This window comes from Biomphalaria glabrata, chromosome 14, assembly GCF_947242115.1.
Source record: "Biomphalaria glabrata chromosome 14, xgBioGlab47.1, whole genome shotgun sequence".
NCBI lineage: Eukaryota > Metazoa > Mollusca > Gastropoda > Planorbidae > Biomphalaria > Biomphalaria glabrata.
The window spans coordinates 22,109,677-22,131,092 of NC_074724.1; the positions used below are offsets into that span (position 1 = coordinate 22,109,677).

The 21,416-nt window shown below is 36.2% G+C and overlaps 1 protein-coding gene across 2 annotated transcripts in view; it reads right to left on the reverse strand.

The window, feature by feature from the left end:
* LOC106073772 (uncharacterized) overlaps positions 1–11,836 on the reverse strand; it is a 30,792-nt gene extending 18,956 nt beyond the window's left edge. Inside the window, exons 1-2 of one of the 2 annotated variants that reach the window (XM_056011063.1) lie at positions 11,632–11,836; positions 4,146–4,281 (exon numbers count right to left, since the gene is read on the reverse strand). The gene's annotated coding sequence lies outside the window, so the exon portion shown is untranslated. The remainder of the gene's footprint in view (positions 1–4,145; positions 4,282–11,631) is intronic. The other variant, XM_056011064.1, reaches the window with a different exon arrangement.
* Positions 11,837–21,416: the final 9,580 nt, after the last annotated feature.

Genomic DNA, 21,416 nt, shown 5'->3' on the forward strand with positions numbered 1-21,416 from the left:
ATTGTAATATAAAAAGACGACAGCAATTAAAAAAAAAATTAATTGATTAAAAAAAATGCTAACTCTCTTGTAATTCATTAACGTGGAGTGTGGAAAAAAAAGAAACGTGAATATAATACAGTGTGACTATGAATTAAAAGTTATAGCCAGAGTATCTTTCTAAGTTGTATATACATATGCGGCCCGCCATTCCCAAATTTAAAGAAATGCGGCCCTCGATCCAAAAAGGTTGCCCACCCCTGCTTTAAGATGTCCACTAAAATCTAGATTGAACAATTGGAAGTGTCTGGTAACCCTGAAGACATGCTGGATTTACATTTTATATACAGTTTAGTTTTAACTAGTTGGGTAACATTTACTTCCGTATGTATTGATATCAATTCCAATAAAACAAGAGAGCAGATCCCGTTCCACCCCCACCCCCTCCAAGAAAATAATCATGGTTAACAAATGTATACATCTGCTAGACTTTATAATATTCTAATGGTAGGTCTTTAAATCTAATTAAATCTAGACTTTGAAGACGCTGCGTAAAATGTTCCTGAACATTAATTGATAAAATTCTTGAATCCTACTATTCGTATATGTAGATATACCTGAAGAATCAAGATCAATATTTTCTCGTTCAGTAGCCAAATTTAATAAATTTCTTTTTTAAATTTGAAAAGTTATAACAGTCAAAATACAGTTTTCGAAGTGTGGCCAACGAGCTAGTAATTATTTTTGCAATGTTATACATCAACTGTCATTTTATATGAAAATCGTTAGAGCCGTTTTTGAGAGTCGTGTCCACTCAGGATCCATTTTTTTCCATGAATGTGTGACCTGAATAAAGGAATTGTAAAAAAAAAAAATGAAAAAAGAAACGGAAAAAAAAGTGAGCTTTAAAAAACAAAACACAAAATGATTGAAATCTATAGTTAAGTATGTTTTATGGATTATTATTAATTTATATTATGCAGAATTTTTTTTACACCTTTAATTCATATTGCTATATTTATTTTCAGAATCTTGATTTATAAATCTGCCTTTGTTTTCGTTGCAATGAGACTTGTCATAGACTAAACACATTTTTTCAGCCCCTTCCCCCTTTTTAAAAATAGATCTCGATAAATTCACATAAAGATATCAGCCTCAAATAGGATCCACAATTTTAAAGTCGGCATACTTAGTGTCACGAGTCGAGTCTGTGACCTATTTCGACCCGTTTCTAGAAGCTCGAGGTCAAACCAGTGCAAGTGTCCAGCGTAAACGAGTTAATTTTAGGTATCCAATCAAAGAAAGAGGTTAAGGGGAAAAAATAGCACACGTCAGCTTCTAGAAGGTCAAAGTTACTAAAATAATTAGGGGAGAAGTTTCCATGATTCTGGAATGTACGATTAAGAAAGGTATAAATTAAGGGAAAGTCAGTTAGACGGGGTCCTCGTTTAGTCCTCGATTAGTAATGGTTATAAGTTTTGTGATATTAGCGGGTCCATTAGTTAAAGTTTTAAAGTTGAAGTTGAAGTTATACTAAGTGAAGTTTCATGTATCTTTGAAGTATAAAGTCAAGTTGTTATTGAATTGAGAAATCATTTTATGTGAAATTTGAAGAAGTATTATTAAAGAAGTTTTAAGAAAATACAGAGAGATGTTTCTTTCTTCATTTCATTGAATTGTCAAGTTTGATAATATAATCCCCGGCAAGTGTGATCGTCACACTTAGAATGACATTTAGATGTTTACTAGAAAGTAAAAGTTAAAGTTCTCCTTTCAGACCTTGCTGAATATGTTAGATCTATATTATTAGATCTATATTTCGTTTTTTCACTGATCACAAGTAGACGTAGAATGGCTTTTAAAGAGCCTCAATTGTAGGGCTATCGATTAGTCTCTGATCAGCGCTGTAAAGACCGACAACGTAAAGTAACAGCCTATTTTTATTCCTTTCATCAAACATAAGCGATGACTAAATGTCTATAATTATCTTTCACTGTCCATTCAAATACAATCTTGTGTCTTGACAATCCATCCGGCCTGTTTAGTTTTTAAAAATCAATTTCTACTTATGTTCAAATTAACATATGATCGGTTCTGATATAATATGATATATGGATTGCTGCCTGGTCGTGCGGTTTGCGCGCTAGACTGTCGTTCGGATTTATCGATGGTCCTTGCTTCAAACCCTGCCCACTCCCATCCCCCGTCGTCCTGCGGGAGGTTTGGACGAGGAAGTAAACTATCTTCAACTCTGAAGGAACATCCGAAACATGTAAAACATTTTACAAACATCCGGTTTGGATCGAATCATATTGAATCGGTTCAGATTGGATCGGTTCGGATCAGATAGTAATTTTTTAAAAATGGCAGTATCGGGATCGAAACCACGACATTAGTATAATAAGCGTGACCCTCTATCAACTTCGCTAACAGTTGCGGGAATTTCCTTCCACCCAACATTTTACATTTCGCTTTTGTCCATGAAGAGATTGTAAGCTAGTAGTAAGAATTGGGGGGAACAAAAAATAAATACCCCAAAAGCCAATCTGAACACAATAAATAACAAACGTCAAACTGACTAGCGAGCTTGACTTTTATGATCACAGTACCATAAGAGCTCACTTCCTGTCAGAAGTGACATATTTTTAGCGGCCCCCCAAAAAGGCAAAAGACGCTATTAGTTTTGTGTGGTTTGTCCGTCCGTCCATCCCGTTTAGATCTCGTAAACTAGAAAAGATAGGGAAAATCCGACATCAAAATAATTTAGACCTTCCAAAATTCTGATGCAACTCTACTTTTTGTTTCTAAAAGCGAAAAATTTAATGTTTAAAATCAACTATTCAAGCAGTTTTTTTTTCACAAAAATTAACCATTTTTACAACTATTCACTATTAATAGTAACAAACACAGGAGGCTGTATAGTAAGGGTTAGGGTTAGTGTAACATATTTTAAACACATTTATGCAAACGGTTTTAGAATATTTTTTTCTGAAAGCGAAAAATCTAATTTTTAAAATCAAGTATGCAAGCAGTTTTTTCATAAAAATACACCATTTTTACAACTATTCACTATTAGCAGAAGAAAAACGTCAGAGAAGAAAAGCAAGGCAAATGACACTAGTGTTTTAAAATTAAAATTGCCTGGTGTGACTCGTTGAATTGATGGTGCCACTAGATCTAGAATTAGAATCACTGCAACGTGAAACCCACACAACGCCAGCGTCACAAAGTGTCTCAAGGTTAACATGATGCTCTTTCTGTACTGCAACATAAGGGTCGAAGTTAAAGACAAAACATTATGTCTTGCCCAATAGCTTGTTCACGGTTCTTTCCACTGACCTGTCCACTGATGACCATTGTCTTGTCCACTGTTTTTCTATTGTCGAGTCCATCGTTTTTCAAACGTTTGTCTTGTCCACTCTTTTTACTATTTGTTAATTATTTTGTCTACTGTCTTGTCCATCGTCTTGACCTCTTACAAGGGCAATTCTGGTTCGGACTCGGAACTATCGTGACCATAGAACGGTAGCATCTACTACAATCATGCATTGGACGAAAATATTGAGTAAAACGATAAAGTAAGTTTATACACTTGAGAAAGTATTTTTATATTTACATCTCTCTTCCTTTTAAAATAAATCTCTTTCTAAGTCTGTACTCGACTGATAGGAGCAACAAGTTCATTTTGTTACGATGAAAGAAATGTCTTATTTTAATATATTTGTCAATCGCTATACGTAATCATTAGAAGTTACTCCGTTCTGTATTATAGCCTCATCTTTGAAAGAGTTTATACACTTGTAGGAACGTACGCGCATTTCTCATTCAAAAGTTCCCCATTCATGCGATCTATAGGGAAGATGCTGTAAAGGCACATTCCTTGTCCCATATGCTGGGACAAATTTGTAGAAATACTCCTTCTTCCCTAGTGCTATTAGAGCATGGAATGGGTTGCCTGAGTCAGCCAGGAAAACCAATGGCTTGGCAGAATTTAAGTCATTGATTAACATGCGTGACTAGTCCGACCGAGGAACACGCGTAGGACGTAATTATCTTCTTTATTTGAAGTAACGTCTGTATTTTATAAGATAAGATAAGATTTAAGATAAGCACATCTTTTTTGTCAATTATAAATTAAATTTTATTGATGACAGTATAATACTTACCATAATCATCACGTGACTAGAAAGCATGAAAACAAAAACAAGCAAAGAACTACTGTAAACCAGTTAAAACATAGGTCCACTCGGAATACCATAGAACGAAGAAGTTGAATTTCGTCTTTACAAGCCTTGTTTGTTTCTATAAATAAAATCATTGAATTAACAATAAAATCCAATAGTTTTATGTTCCTATGGAAATATTAAGAGCCTAAAAGCACGCGAGAATGAATTCGAACAACGAAATTAAGATTACAACCTGAGGTTCCCACCCCTTTCCGATTTGCCCACCTCCTCCACCATGTTGTCTGCGTGGTGGGGTGGGGAAGTTAAGTCACGGAATCTTATAAGTGTGTGTGTGAGTGTGTGCAGTTTGTGTGTGTTTGGTTTTCCAGGACAGTGCTTGTGTATGTTTGAGTGTATGACAGTGAGTGTAGCGCTATACCTGAGTGAAAGATTAACGATGTCAGGTCGATTATTATTGGTAAGGGCTGTGATGAGAACTATTCATTAGACCAAGACATCGTTGTGAAGTAGCCGGTTACAGAAAAGAGACTCAATAGTCGATACATATAACGAAAAACCAAAATAGTAATCTGTAAACGTCCATGAAAAGGTTGAAACAGTCGTACAAGAAACTATATGCACACTGCATGGGCAAGGAGGGGAAGACGCGGTGCATTTAAAGTATTCCCAAACCATTGAGCTCAAAGCACGGCTATATTAAGGGTAAGCTATGGATACCTACATAGTGAACTATTATTGATTGGAAAGTAATTCTGCTCTACCCCTGGTAGTATGTTTAATTAACCCATATATATTTAAACTTTCTTATATCTAATTTTTTTTTTTTATTTACATACTCTCTGTTTTTGAAATGAATATATTGTAAATATTTGTCCACAGCATGGTCCAAGTCACACTTCAACTGTTGCTAGGCTATAAAAAACATGACAGGAACTTTATTTTGTCAGGATATCACAACAATTCTTTATCTCATATCCACTATTATAGACTTCTGGTCAGAACCGGATTCATTCTGGCTTATAAAACTGGATAGTACATTCTCATACGTTCACCCGTGACACTCTTTTAGACCAGACATACCAATTTCGGGAGTCCCCAAATGTTAGGACCCGCGACTTTGATCGCCCCCCCCCTCCGGATTACCGACGATGGTCGGCATAAAGGGCCTTCGAAAAAGTCCATTAAAGAATAGAAAGCGCCATTTTCCATTTGATCGTTAGAAAGGTTTTCATCCAACGAACAGGCCTGGAAACGGTGCTCTTCACCCTAAGTCCTGTCTGATGGCCCCCAGCAGTGTCGGCCATGGACCGAGTAAGGGGACCGTACCAGGTACACAGCGCGCAGCGCCTCAGTCCTGGGTCCACTCGCTATAAGTGGCAGAGGACAATGCTAACCATGGGGAGTTTGCTTCATATTGCTATAATGTAACCGCCAAATTCAGTGCAGGGACCGCCACTCCAGCTAACGGGATACTGATGTCGGCCCTCTTTGTGGAACGGTGTGGCTGGCTTTTGTTCCATACCCACCACGAGTAATAAAGAAAAAGCTCACCCTGTGTATACTGCAGGGGCCTGGTTCGCTTCCTGTTCTTAGCCAACCTAGTTCCACTACTAGACGGGGGCTTGAATCCTCTGGCCTACAGGAACAGCGCGGTTGACTAGGTCCCATGATTCTCATTGATGGTCGGCCCCTAGTATCCATTTTTTCCATCGTCGCCTTTTCTTACGTCACCCTGCAAAGAAAACAAAGTCAACACTGACGACTCAAAGGCTACACAAGTTGCCGACCCTAGCACTACGTGACATAGGCCTCAAATATTGGATGCAGCAACGACAACTCTAATTCATTCCTTATCAACCAGTCAACATGACGGTCTATGATTTGCTTGGTAATATTCTGATGAACTTTGAACTTTTCTCAGAATATTTAGGGCTGCAGACTTATAACATGCAATCTTACAGATCGATTTCATGAACCACTAGACTAGACACACCAGACAGCAAACTGTCTGAAGTAATTTATAAACAAATTGTATACATTATATGAGCAAAACTGATATCGTGATCGGTTGTAACGGACAATAATTAGTGATCAAGAACTTTGTGGAACATTGAATTCAATACATTTTGTTTATGATTAGCCATAGGCCCAGTGGCGTAACTAAGGGGGGGGGGGGGAGGGGGGGGAGAATTTTAAAATCCCCCCGGGCCCCCACCTAGGGGGGGCCCCCAAATGGGTGTCCGAAATTTATTTGTAAATACATAAATTTAATATATTTGATTGACAAATAGTGTCAACGGGTGTCTTTTTTTTCTAAACATTTATGGATTAAATTTATCACAAAGACTAAACCTAGATCTAGGTCTATCAGTACGTTGACTTTGTTGGCATTTTAAAAATATTTTTTCCCACAGAAATCAAAGTATTTTTTAAAGTTAGTTTTACATTTTAAACTATGTTGCCACGAATAAAACTGCATGATATACAGCGAATTCCAGTTATCTTGTTACCTTTACTAATAATAGATCTAAATGGCGAGTATTTTATGGCTACACTAATTAACCTTGAAGCAAAATTTACAGAATCGAGTATAACAGATCCAAAAGTTATTCTTAATAATGCTAGAATAGTCCATTATTCGGGTTTGGCGTCTATAATTTCAAAATTAAACTTCACACTTGAGTTATTACCCCTGTATTCATCTTTCCTCAATCCAATGGAAACTTTCTTTTCATTTCCATCTAATCCTTTTGCTTTCGCACAAAACATAAACAACAAACAATAACGTAATATCATATAATATTAGCACATCCTTCTTTTTGAAGTTATTATCACACCATTCTATTTAAAGTTCTAAAGAGTGATATCTACTAGCAGGGCCGGCCCTAGCATTTGCGGGGCCCTATGCGAAACGGATCGCGCGGTGCCTAGTCTGGGTAGGGATGAGCATAATGTCAATATTATTTTTTTTTGAATTAGAAAATAGGCCTACTTTCGTCTTTGCAATAAATTTTTATCAAATGAAAGCTCACAATGCCACTTTTTATTTATAGGCACCCCAAAATGTCAATTTCGTCTATTCTTCAGGAGATTTGAATAAATTAAAAAAAAAGTTCAGGACTTTATCGTATATTTTGCCTTTTCGTGAGATTTCCTGGAGGCCCTGAAAAATCAGGAGGTCGCGAAAACCCTGTTATTTTATATACGTTATAATGGTTTAATTTAATAATGTACACTTAGAATTAGCGCGGGTCCTATGAAAACGCGGGGCCCACTGTGACCGCATAGGCTGCATTGGCCTAAGGCCGGCCCTGTCTACTAGGAACTTTAACAATTCGTCCACTTCTGGTAGTCTCGACTGGCACAACAAGTTCTCTAGACGTTGGTCTATAACTGTCTGTTTCGTTTGTTCCAACAGTTTGCAGTTCATTGTCTCCATCGGTATCATAGTACCCAGAGATGTCTTCATCGAAAATCTTATTCAAAAAGCGTTGATTTCTTCTGTATGTTTTTCCGTTTGTCTTTATGATGTAAGATCTGGGTGCTGAATGTTTTTTTTATGACCACTGCTTTCTGCCATGTTTGACATAGACGAACTCTCCGACAGAATAATCTTTAGGTAGTCTTGCTTTTGCATTGTATTTCACTTTGCTTTTGATCTGTCGTTCGTTGAGTAATGTCTCTGCATTTACAGCTACCGATGGTTTCAATAGTTTGGGATCAGTTGGAATGATTCCCTGGGTCTTCTACTCGTCAGCAGTTGTGATGGTGAATACGGCAGTCCACTTATCGGAGTATTTCTATACTAGAGCATAACGAGATATGGATCTTTCCCACTTTTGTATGCTCTGAATCCTTTTGCTTTCGCACAAAACATAAACAACCAACAATGACGTAATACCATAAAATATTAGCACAGAATCTTCTTCATGCAGTGGAAAATATCGAATTTTTTGCCTATCTTGAATTCTGGTCAAAGCTCCTGCGCCCAATTACTATAGTTCAGAAGAAACTACAAAAGTCTGGACTGCATATACGGGAAGCTGCTAAAGAAATTAGTACCCTTTCATGCTTTCTGCAAAATGATGAGAAACTGACAAAAACCCAATCCATCGAAAAAGCAAAAGAAGGTAGTGAATACTATGGATTCCCTTTAATCAAAACAACCATAAGAAAGAAAAGACTTGATGGGAAGTTGAGTTCTAATGTAGGACTGTCATTAGAACTGCAATTTAAACGTAATACGACAGAAGTGCTTGACAGATTTCAAAGGGTGGAAAGAAAATGGATACCTTTGGGTTTCTTCTTGAACTAAGACACCTGTTAGATGAAGACCTGCTTATGACAAACTGTGCTACTTTTCCTGTTTGTATGATGAAATAAATGGCAAATCGCTTTTTTAATGATGTCATTGATGCACGAGCACTTTTCATCAACAAACCAGTAATACAATCACCAATAGACATATTGAGGAAACAGGTTTCTTATGCTAATTACGTGTGCTCAAACTTTGCACCCTCCTCCGAATACCGCTAACTCAGGCCACTTCCATTACGTCAAGTGAGAGATCATTCTCAAAGCTCAAGTTCATCAAAAACTATCTCAGGAGCACAATGACACAAGAAAGGCTTATCATGGCTTTAATGTCAGTGAAGTCACAAATACTAGAAAGTATCGATGTAGTTGATGTTATAGATGTCTTTGCTGCACAGAATGCACGACATGAAGCGATATCAATTTAGATTTGTCACTTGTGCATTATTTAACTAATAAACAAAGGTATTATTCATTAAAAGAGTCTTGATTACTTTTTGTTAAGTTTACTGATACACTGAACCAATTTGATTTGGGGATTATATATTTTTGCGTACACTATCCCATGTCATATGTCCAATGTCAAAATGCAAGGGGCCCCCAAAGAGGTCAATCCCCCCGGGCCCCCAAATCCCTAGTTACGCCCCTGCATAGGCCCTAGAGATCCTAAAATTATTTGTGCTTTTTTAAAGCTGTACTTCATAGACATTGAAATGTTGAGACTGGCCAGCGAGACAATTTTTGTATTATCTCATTTAAAATTATATTAAATTGATACTTGAAAAACAAAGACCGTTAAGGTTTCTGGTTTTAACCCAAAAGAAAATTTGTTTTAAGAATATAAATAAAACACGAATTCCTTTATTTCAGAACAATACATGACGCTAGGCGGGCCACAAAAATATTGAAATGTTTAGGTGTGAGATATAAAGTAAAAATGGCCGATGCTATAGTGGGCTAAGAAAAGGTTGCGAAAACGTGTCCTTGCATCGACTGACGAAACCAGAGAATAAGGCGCAGCCGCTTTAGCCAGTCTGTTTGACGCGAGCCGCTTTGGGGCTAGAAGATCTGGCGATAATTTTTTTTCTGTAAACTTTTTTTTTCACTACGCTATTCTATACGTACATAGTATATATGGTATACAGTATCACATCTGCCCCCTCCCCCACCCAACAAAAATAATTAAGGTTTTGACTTTGTATGCATAATTATCGTGAACTATAGGTCAGCTACACGAGACCACGATATTGACATGCTTTCCTGTTTCCTTCAATCTCTATATATAATTCTCTTCTTCACTCAAGAGTTTGGAATGGATGAGAAGAAGAAGTAAAGGAAAGATCACTCTCTTATTTCTACGGATAGATTTATCACACGAACTTTACAAGCCTTGCGTATAGCGAAGTCATACAGTGTATCAAAAATTCTATTTCCTACATAGATCACGCTCAATAGCAAGAACATAGACTTATATATACTATATCTATACTGGACATGGAGACTTTTTAACACTACAAAAAATGTCGTGAAAATTTTTTAGAAAGTTGGATCAAGGCGTTGTTTTGTAAGTAAAGCTGTTTTTTTTTTTCAACCCTAACCTATGTAACATATAATTTAATTTTTAGATCTAGATCTAGTAATGGAACATAAAAAATAAGAGTACTCTCGTCTCATAATTATTATTTTGCAATTTTTAGATACATAATCTAGAAAGATCTAGGCAATCAATTTATTTAAATGTATATAAGATGATTTAAATCAACATGAACTATTTCCATCTAGGATTTTTGAAACATTATCTCAATGGAAAACAAACAGGAAATGGCTTTGTTTCATATATTTGCGTGAATATCCGAGAAATGATTTTGCATTATTTCTAGACTTTGAAAACTAAAGATCATTACTTTTCTAAGACAAAATTGATTGGTGCGACTCCCCCTAGAGCCTGAAAAAAGAGTTTACGTACATAAAAATCTATATATAGATACGCCTGTGAATCGATCAATCGCGGATAAGAATTTATTTCCGGTTTCCAGTCTAGATATAATATATGTCTATGAGCAAGAATTAACAAATGTTTCAATCTATCTACGAGAATTGTTGATGTAAAGTAATTCTTCATTAGTTTAAGGCGCGAGAATCTTCTTTCACTAGATCCCAAAATTACGGGATAAGGCCGTTTTTTTTTATCGCGCGTATGATTGGCATTTTCCTTATTGAATGACACCCCAAAATGACAATTTTTGTCTATATATTTCAGGAGATTTAATGAGTTTTCTAAAGATTTTAATAATTTCCGGATATTTCCACGACTTTTTCGTATATTTTGCAATTTCAGGAGAGATTCAGGAGCTCCTGGTAAATTGACAGGAGGCCGCGTAAATCTGTTATAAGTTATTGTGGTGTCGTTTAATTTAATAAATTATACACCTAAAATTAGAGCGGGTCCTATGAAAGTGCGGGGCCTACTGCGGTCGCATAAGTGCGAGCTCACTGCGGTCACCAAAGGCTGGCCCTGCAAAATAGCGGCGTATGCCACGCCGCCGGTCGACTAGTAAATTATATTTGAGGTGTGCGAAACGCGTGATAACATCCGACAGTTTACTTTGTTCTTTGGACTTGATTAAAATCTACACTATGATGTGAAGTGGAGGCGCGGTGGCTGAATGGTAAAGCGCTTGACTTCCGAACAGGGAGTCCCAGGTTCGAATCCTGGTGTACACTGGGATTTTTAATTTCGGGTTTCTTTGGGTCCACCTCTGAGTCCACCCAGCTCTAATCGGTACCTGACATTAGTTGGGGAAAAGTAAAAGCGGTTGGTCGTTGTGTTGGCCACATGACACCCTCGTTAACCGTGGGCCACAGAAACAGATGACCTTTACATGATCTGACCTATAGATCACAAGGACTGAAAGGGAAACTTTACTATGATGTGAAGTTACATAACAATATTTACACAACAGACTTCAAGTCCAAATCGAATGGGCGACGATAACTATTAATAACTTCAAACACAAACATACAACATAGATATGTATCTTTCTCTTTAAAGACGTAATCAACATACACAATGTGTCTGAAACAGCATGCCACTCTAAACTGAAACAAAAAATAGTTAACTATACAATCTTCTCTTGTCACAAGTACCCACTTGCAGAGTGGTTAGCACGTTTGCCCGAGGAAGCGTGAGACACGAGTTTGAATTCAGGTCGTTCACCTTTTCTTTTCATTTTTGTTTGTTTGTGTAAATGCTTTTGAAAAACAATTCCGTGTGTGTCTGCAGAATTTCACTTCATAGAAATCGTAAACCACACACCACACCAGACATCCTTTTCTTTCTTCCCCCCCCCCCCTCCACATTTTCCCAACTGGTCCAGACAAATGATAGGATCGTAGCGTAGTGAGAAAGATAAAAGCATGAAATAGCGCTAAACAAAAACAATCGATAAACAAGATTACAAAGAGAGTTTGTGTTACACAAACTCAGAGGCGGCGCCGTCGAAGTCGGATCCCTGTCGGATCTGCATATTCGCAAATAATATTCAAGAGGTGATTTAATTTTGATGTAAAATGTTTTACATGTTTCGGATGTTCCTTCAGAGTTGAAGATAATTACTTCCTAGTCCAAACCTCCCGCAGGACGACGGGGGATGGGAGCGGGCAGGGTTTGAACCCTGGATCATCCATAAATCTGAACGACAGTCCAGCGCGAAAACAGCACGACCAGGCAGCCATCCGATGGTCAAAAGTAATAATGTTTCAAAGATTCATTTGCCGTAAATTTAAATTAAATAAAAAATAGTAGATTAGTTTTAGTATATTAAAACATTACAATATTGATCAAAACGTTTGGAAATGAAAATCTACACTTTTTTTTTACACTTTAAGTTTAGAAATTGAAATTCTACATCTTAATCTAGTCTATTTTAGTCTAAACTAGATCTAGAAATTCTATATAGAGACTCTAAAATAATTTTAATTAGAATATAAATCCAGATCTAGATATACTGTAATAAAAATCTAGATCTAGTTTAAAAAATCTAGATTAGATCTAAATCAAGATATCATTCCTTTTTTAAACGCGAGTCACATAACGAGGCTTAATAAACATTACTATACCGAGTTCTTTTTTTATTTCATTTGAAGAATTAATTCCATATAACGTCAGAGGAAAAAAAAACACTACGTCACACGGCCTAGCTAGACTAAAAATCGCCTTCATCGATACGAGCCATTTATCGAGTGTTCATAGACATTGGTGCACCGAGTGCGTTCTTTTAGCATTTCTTTTAAAGAATTCATTCCATATGACGTCAGAGGAAAAAAAAACACTACGTCACACGGCCTAGCTAGACTAAAAGTCGGCTTCATCGATACGAGCCATTTATCGAGTGTTCATTGACATTGGTGCACCGAGTGCGTTCTTTTAGCATTTCTTTTAAAGAATTCATTCCATATGACGTCAAAGGAAAAAAAAAACACTACGTCACACGGCTTAGTTAGACTAAAATATGTTTTCATTAATACAAGCAATTTTTCGAGGGTTAATAGACATTGGTGCACCGAGTGCGTTCTTTTAACATTACATTTAAAATGTCCATTCAAATGACGTCAAAGAAAAAAAATTCCATTACCTCACAATAGGCTAGTACCGGTACCATAAAAAAAAATGTCTTTATTTACACGAGATATTTAACGAGGGTTCATAGACATTGGTGCACTGAGCTCTAATAGAATTTATTTAAAAAGGATCAAAGCCGCATTGTTTTTGCGTTTTGTCTGTCAGTCGGTCTGTCCGTCATCTTGATATAAAAAAAAACAACAACTAAAAGTTATTAAAAATTGATTAGCCTTTATTTTACGTTTCAAAACATCGCAATAATTTTTAGGTATGAACACAATTGAAAAGTTTATATAATAGATTGTTCCGGATGTTTGTATAAATAGTAAAAGAAAAAGAGAATTTCAGATAAATGAAATACCGTTAATTAAATTTTGTGGATGGTCTCGTATAAAAATTAGATGTACTACAGCCATGTGGAGAGATTTTCATACCTTACTTTGGTGTTTGGATTCTGTTTTCCTTAAAAATCGGAACATAATATTAACGATAATTAGATTTTTTAATGTTTTAGGTAGAAAGTTAAATGTACTGTAAAAGAGTAGTGAGTTTAAATATTTTTCATAAAAATCCGTAAAAACATTATTTCGTAAATGAGAAGATTATTTGTTTATTAATTAGAAGAGGGAGTACAAACAATTATTTGGCGTTAGTAGATTTTTAAATAAATTCGGAAATTTCTGGCGACGATTTGTAAGAAACAAAATCCAGAACTTTCTTTATCGATTACAAAACTTATATGTTATGTTTTAGCAAAAAAATTAAATGTCTAAAAAGTAATTTTCAGTAATCAATTCTAGTAAATTACTTTTTTTAAAGCCCTGAACAACCTATTGTCGATATTTTTAAAATTTGTTTAAAGATGAAATTACGGAACCATTTGATATTGATAACCAAATTATAGTGACGCATTGTCAAATAATATAAGTGTAATATTAGTAAATTATGCGATTTCAAACAATCATTAGGCATAATTCATGTTTTATAAAACAATATCCGGAACATTTTTACACTTAATGAAATATAAGTCAGTATTGAGATTTTGATTTAGCATTAATATGCTATTTACATAAAAAACGGAACAACATATTATTGATAATGTGTTTTTGCAACGTTTAAGCATGGAAATTGAATGTAATATAAATTAGAAGAGCAAACAAACATTTGTTGGGGTTGATTAGTTTTGCACACAAAAAATCCGGAACAATCAATTTTTAGATACTTAAAACTATTGAGATGTTACGGGAGGAACACTAAAGTGTAAATCAGATTTTCAATAGCTTTTAGAGTTCTAGTTTTTTTAATCTAATCGTGACTGACAGACCGACCAACAGACAAAACGCACAAAAATAATCTTCTTTTATTCGGATGGAGGCACTAAAGAAAAAATAAATAAAATCTGATTTTTTAAAAAAGCTTAAGGAATTGGTTTAGCACCTGGTCATGTAGCGACGCTACGCTACTGCACGAAAATCGCTGCATAAAATGTCCATTAAAAAAATGTGCGTGATATTTACATACAAAATGCATTATTAGCCTTTATAAACAAACAGAAATGTTTTCTTTTAATTTTAGCAGATAGTTGACCAGAAAAAACATCTTTAACTATTATTTATATTTGTTGTAAACATTTCCTGTACATTTTTAAAATATATTTGACTTGGTGATACTGAATATACACAGTAATCTTTCATCATTGTTAGCATATTGTAACATTGTCTACCTTACATTTACGTAATTGTTTTAGAATTGGTGTATTTTTATGAAAAAATCGCTTGCATAATTAATTTTATAAATTAAACGGTTTGCTTTTAGAAAACCAAAAGTAGCCGTTGCACCTAAACTTTTCAAGCCGCATTTAATGATGAAATAATATTTTTCATATCTCTTCTAGTTTTCGAGATCTGAGTGTGACAGACGGACAGACGGACATTTTGCACAAACCTAATAGCGGCTTTTTCCCCTTACGGGGGCCGCTAAAAATAGTTCTAATCGCACAGATTTATTGTTGTTGGACTAGATCTAATGATCTATTACAAATTTGATTCAATGACTGATCCAAACTAATGGATACAATTACACTTCGTATCAGCTTTGTTCTTTAAAATAAAAGTATGTTTCTAGTCTGCTTGTTTTTCTGACATTCTTGTCTTGTTCTCACAGAGAGACGTGAAACATCTTTGAGATTTTTTAGGGGAAACTTCATTAACCGACATGCATTTTGTTCACAAAAACACCTTCAGTAAACAGACGGGAATGCATTTTGTTCACAAAAACATCCTCAGTAAACAGACGGGAATGCATTTGTTCACAAAAACATCCTCAGTAAACAGACGGGAATGCATTTTGTTCACAAAAACACCTTCAGTAAACAGACGGGAATGCATTTTGTTCACAAAAACACCTTCAGTAAACAGACGGGAATGCATTTGTTCACAAAAACATCCTCAATAAACAGACGGGAATGCATTTGTTCACAAAAACACCATCAGTAAACAGACGGGAATGCATTTGTTCACAAAAACACCATCAGTAAACAGACGGGAATGATTTGTAGTTACAGTTTCTACTTAGTTCTTCTACTTCATACCTAACACAAACACCAGGTTTGGCATAAACACATTTTTTAGAAAAAAAACACAAAAACAACCAACATCAAACTCTTCAAAACTATTATTCTGTAGTGTTGCCAAGTCTTAGAACTTTCTCAGCACGAGATGAGCCCGTGTGACAGTCAAACTTGCCGCTGTGTTTTGTTTCCTAAGGACGACGTGTATTCGTTTTTTATTTTTTCATGACTGCTTGATCACATAAGTTGTCGAGACAATCAATCAATCAATCAATCAATCAATCAAACAAATCATAAATCGTCGAGATCAATAGAAACGAGTTTCTGCGGTTTCTTTGTGCACTGTGCGTACAACTTTTGAAGGACCGGAAGTATGAAGTCTCCCGACAAAGCAAGTGAGCCAGCTAAGTCAGTAACATATTGTTTTAAAATGTTGCCTGAATTTCAGAAGAGCTATGTGGCCTGCATCGTATAAATCGTAAACCACACACAACAGTCACACACAGCTTATCACGCACATGAGACAGCACACACACATAGCATGCATCAAACAGACATCACACCACATACATCACACACACCATTTACCACACAAATAACACACACCGTTTACCAGAAACATCACACACACCACACACCAAAAAAAAACACCACACACACAATATATCGGAAACACTGCAACTCACACCACTAATCACTCACATCACGCACACCACAAACACATCAGTCACATGTCGGTACCATAACCATCACTCATACCATAGACACAACATATACAATACACATCACACATACCATTTACCACACAAATAACACACACCGTTTACCAGAAACATCACACACACCACACACCAAAAAAAAACACCACACACATAATATATCGGAAACACTGCAACTCACACCACTAATCACTCACATCACGCACACCACAAACACATCACTCACATGTCGGACACCATAACCATCACTCATACCATAGACACAACATATACAATACACATCACACACATAATAAATATCAAACAGATACACATCATACACATCATTCACATCGCAAATGGTGGTACTGTTATAACAAAAATCTCTTCTTTTTATAGTTTGAAATATACCGCAATTCTCTTGTTCTATTGTCGATTGTGTGTATGTATTAAAATCATGATCTGTTTTTTTTATTTATTTCATCATCATTTTCTCCAAAGTCTCGCGTTTGTTGACAGCTTAGCCTTCACACACCACGCCCATTCTGGCAACGCTCGAGACAATGGAATAAATTGTTGGCAAGGAAAACAAAGACTAAAAATAAAACAGTAACGGTAACTCCGATCGATTGAGATCATTCGAGTATATCGCTTGCCCGGAGCCATTAGAGCTTGGCACTCCGTGGGTATTACAAAAGACTAACATTCAAAAGACGGGAGGGTGAGAACTGTACATATTTACCAATGATATGACAGACATTTAGTTTCAGAAAATTAATGTTTGAATTTGAATGTATGCAAGCTTCGGCCTGTCAAGTTAAATAAGTATTTTTTATTAAAGGTACAAATCATGAATGGGTCGAAACACCATTGTGTACAATCGAAAGTGAAAGAAACTGATCTAAAAGTGACTATTGCTGGTCTACTTTCGTGTTTTGACTTGTTTTTCTCTGCGAACTTATTTTTAGTAATGAGAGAATTTAATTTGTGAAACGTAATTTCATTTTAACAAACTAAATATTTACAAACAAACAAAAAAAAAAAGAGAGAGTGTGCGCATGTGAGAGAGACAGTGTATGTGTGTGTGAGAGAGAGAGAGAGGTGGTGATGAAGAGATGACAGTGTATGTGTGTGTGTGAGAGAGAGAGAGGTGGTGATGAAGAGATGACAGTGTATGTGTGTGTGTGAGAGAGAGAGAGGTGGTGATGAAGAGATGACAGTGTATGTGTGTGTGAGAGAGAGAGAGAGGTGGTGATGAAGAGATGACAGTGTATGTGTGTGTGAGAGAGAGAGAGGTGGTGATGAAGAGATGACAGTGTATGTGTGTGTGAGAGAGAGAGAGGTGGTGATGAAGAGATGACAATGTATGTGTGTGTGTGAGAGAGAGAGAGGTGGTGATGAAGAGATGACAGTGTATGTATGTGTGTGTGAGAGAGAGAGAGGTGGTGATGAAGAGATGACAGTGTTAAAGAAAAAGAGAACACGAAAAGAGAAAGAGAGGATTTAAATGGAGAAAGAGAAGGAAGTGGGGAGGAAGTGGAGAAAGAGAAAGGCAGGAAGAGAAAAGGTTATTGTTACTACCAATGAATTAAACATAAAAAACAAAGAAACAAATCAATAGATTACAAACATCTACATCTTCAATACTGACAAGTAATGGATACCTTCAGCTTTCTTCAAGATGCTGTGACTAGTAACATTGGAATATAGAAATAAATGAACAGGTCTCACGGGCATTACAAACATGCAAATAGAATCTATGGTGGTCCTTTTCTCCTCACCAGTAACACAAGATGAACTTAAACATATATTGGCCTCCTTCAGTTGTAGAACGACTATGGTTCATCTCGAACACTTTTTTCATGTGGCTGTGGAGCCCTATTTTTATATTGCAGGTCTATGAGGCTTTCGCTTTGGTGGTAGAGGAGCCGGCCATTTTCCTTAAGGCACGCTTTTCTTCAAGAGCTGAGGCCCATGTTTTCTCGCTGTCCATGGCTTTCTTTGTCACCGTCTCTCTCCAGCTAGTGCGGTCTAGGGCTATATCTTCCCAATGGTCAGTATCAATCTTCACTGTTTTTAAATCCCATTTTATTACATCCACGTAACGGAGGTGGGGGCGACCAGTTTTTAATGAGTCAGACGCAAGTTGCCCTTAGAGAATGATTTTCTGATGCGATTGTCCTCCATCCGCAAGGCTGTTAACGCCGGAAGTGGTTAGGGTTCCAAGCCCATCATTACCTATAAAATGCTTCCAATGGCATGCTTCTCAAATAGCCTCTGACAACCAGTCCAACTCCTTCACGTGTGGTTCAGATACCGAGCCCGGCGGAACAGTTGTCACCGACAGGAGAAGGGGCAAAGGTGAGCAACTGGCGTCTAAACCAGTAATCTTCGGGCAGGAGGGGCTCGTTAGCCTTGGTTAGATACCTATATAGGAGAAGGAAAACTCTGAATCCATACCTCCGCTGCCTTGCGGCTATACCCAAACAAGGGAAAGGCTTCGTAAGACAACCCTGAAGAAAAATCAGGAGCTGGTGATCCTTAGGCAGATCGTGGCACACTGTGCCACAGCCTGGCAGAGCCAGCGGCGCTACTGATCCCAAACAAGATGGACTACATTGTTACTTACTATGAATACATCGAGAGACAGGTTATAGCAAGTTCAATCCACCGAGTTTGAAAATTAAACGGACAAAACTGAACCCGTGGGATTTATCTTGGAGTTCTGGAAATCAACGCGAACATTTCAGTCACCATTTGTAAGCCTCCAGGGAGGACAAACAGGACCCCATTCCAGGGCCCTAGGAGAAACTTTTAAAACAAAATAAGAGTAGTTTAGGTAGTTTGTAGATGCAACGTGTACTCTGAGTAAAGTGGGAAATTCTATTCTCATTTGCATTATGAGTATTGTGCGATTTGAATGTTAAGCTCAGAGGTTAAGAAATAACGAGATCACAACATCATGGATGAGGTAAGTATATATATGCATAGATGCTATTTATTTGATTAATTCAATGAGGCGGTGCGAGGTCAAGGACAGCAGCGTATTCAACTTATGTCCTTTACTCTCCCTTTCTCGATTTGTAAGAGGTTATCTCCCTTTCTCGATTTGTAAGAGGTTATCTCCCTTTCTCGATTTGTAAGAGGTTAATGGTTATTGTCACGGAGCTTCTCTATGCGATTGATTGCACCCTTTTTTCTCAAACCGAGCAGAAGCTTCAAATTTGCTGTCATCAAATTCGCCACAAATTTTGCACTGCGTGAGGAAATTATGTTGTTTCTGAACAAGAAAGGTAAACCTGTTGAACATTTCCAAAACTGACGAATAGGTTCAGGATTTGGCCCTTCAGGTCATAGTCAAGTTTTTTATGTGGCCCATACACCCCAATGAGTTTGACATGCCTGTTGTAGACACTCCAACCAACATTCCATTCAGTGTTATGAAAGGCATTATTTTTTTTAGAATCAACATTTCAAACTTTATAATGAAATAAAGGAAGAGCTGTATAGGTTTTCATTTTGGAACACAATTTTATTGAGAAAAGAAAACCAGTGTATGTATATATATATACACTACACTTACATTCATACACACATTAATGAAGGCAGTAGTGTTACAAACAATCAATGTGAATCACAGTGATCTCAACGTCAAACAAATCTTTTATGTTAAACTTTTCTTCAGTATTGGCTTTGAAACAACGTTTTCCTTTAGGTGATTCCAGCTTTCAAATAAGAGAGAGAGAGCACAATTTATGTGTATGTAAACAATGTAAACCAATTCTACTACATAGAAATGTTATTATTAACATGTTTCAGAAGTATAGCCATTATACTGTGTGATATATAAATGTTAGAGAGACCTTCACTTGTACACATCAACACATTGTGAAAGCAATAACAGAAGATCTGATGGCAACAATAAGAACAAACAAATCATTTCTTTCTAGTCTTCCCCCCTTTCTTGCACTGCAGACTTTTTGTGTTCACTACTGTTTCTAACAGTTTGTACCTCCAGGAATGTTTCTTTATATTTAAAAAACAATTACAAGGTTGATCTAAAAACACCCACAGTCTATGACACCGTAGACTTAGTGACCCAGACAAATGGCTCTCAACGTAAAGATCATATCTCCAAACCAGATGAATCTAATAGTTTATAATGGGATTTTAACTCAAGTTAAAAATAACCTAAATTATTTGAAATCTCTTTTTTTTGTTTTTTAATGGAAATATATTTTGTAGGTCTGGCAGTATGCTAATAATCAAAAGTGATTCTTTAAACAAATTATGAAGCTCCTTAAGTGCCACTAAGAGCAAGCCATAACTTTCAATGGCAGTTAAAACTGGCATTAGATCAACCCCTCCACAACGTCAGTAAACCCACTCCATACAACTGTTTCTTGGATTCAAATAAATTCATGAACAGAACTTCTTAAACAAGAGATACATAGAGCCTTTGAACAAAGGGAAAGAATCGGATCAAAGAGAGATAGTCCATGTTTTCAGTTTTCAATCCAAGCCAAAACTGATTAAATATAGTATACACATTATATACACGATAAAGACATATGTTTCCTTGTAGCAAACAAACAAAAATAATTATATTCAAATAATATTTAAATCCTTTAACAGCAGATTATATTTAAAAAAAAGAAAAAAATAGCGAATGCTTAGATAAATGGGCTAACTTTATTTGGAATTAAACAGAAGTTACCCTACATAAAACCTTTCCATTACTTAGGGCTCTGAAGTGATATCAGTTTCTTGTACAATTTTTATTTGTAAATATAATGATAAAAGTATTGAATGTTTAATACTGAAAAGTCTTGGTTTTAACTCTAATGTAACAGTTTAGGAAAAAAAAAAAGGTATGAATTTTTTTTTGTCTAATTTGAAATTTAAAAAATACAGCAATTTTGTCATTGACATTTTTTTTTGACATCTAAATCATGGAAGAGAATTGTAATGTGGCTTAAATTATAATTTCAGTACCCCCCCCCCCTCCAGCCTTTTTATTGGTGAAGTTAAACCATAAAACTTAATAA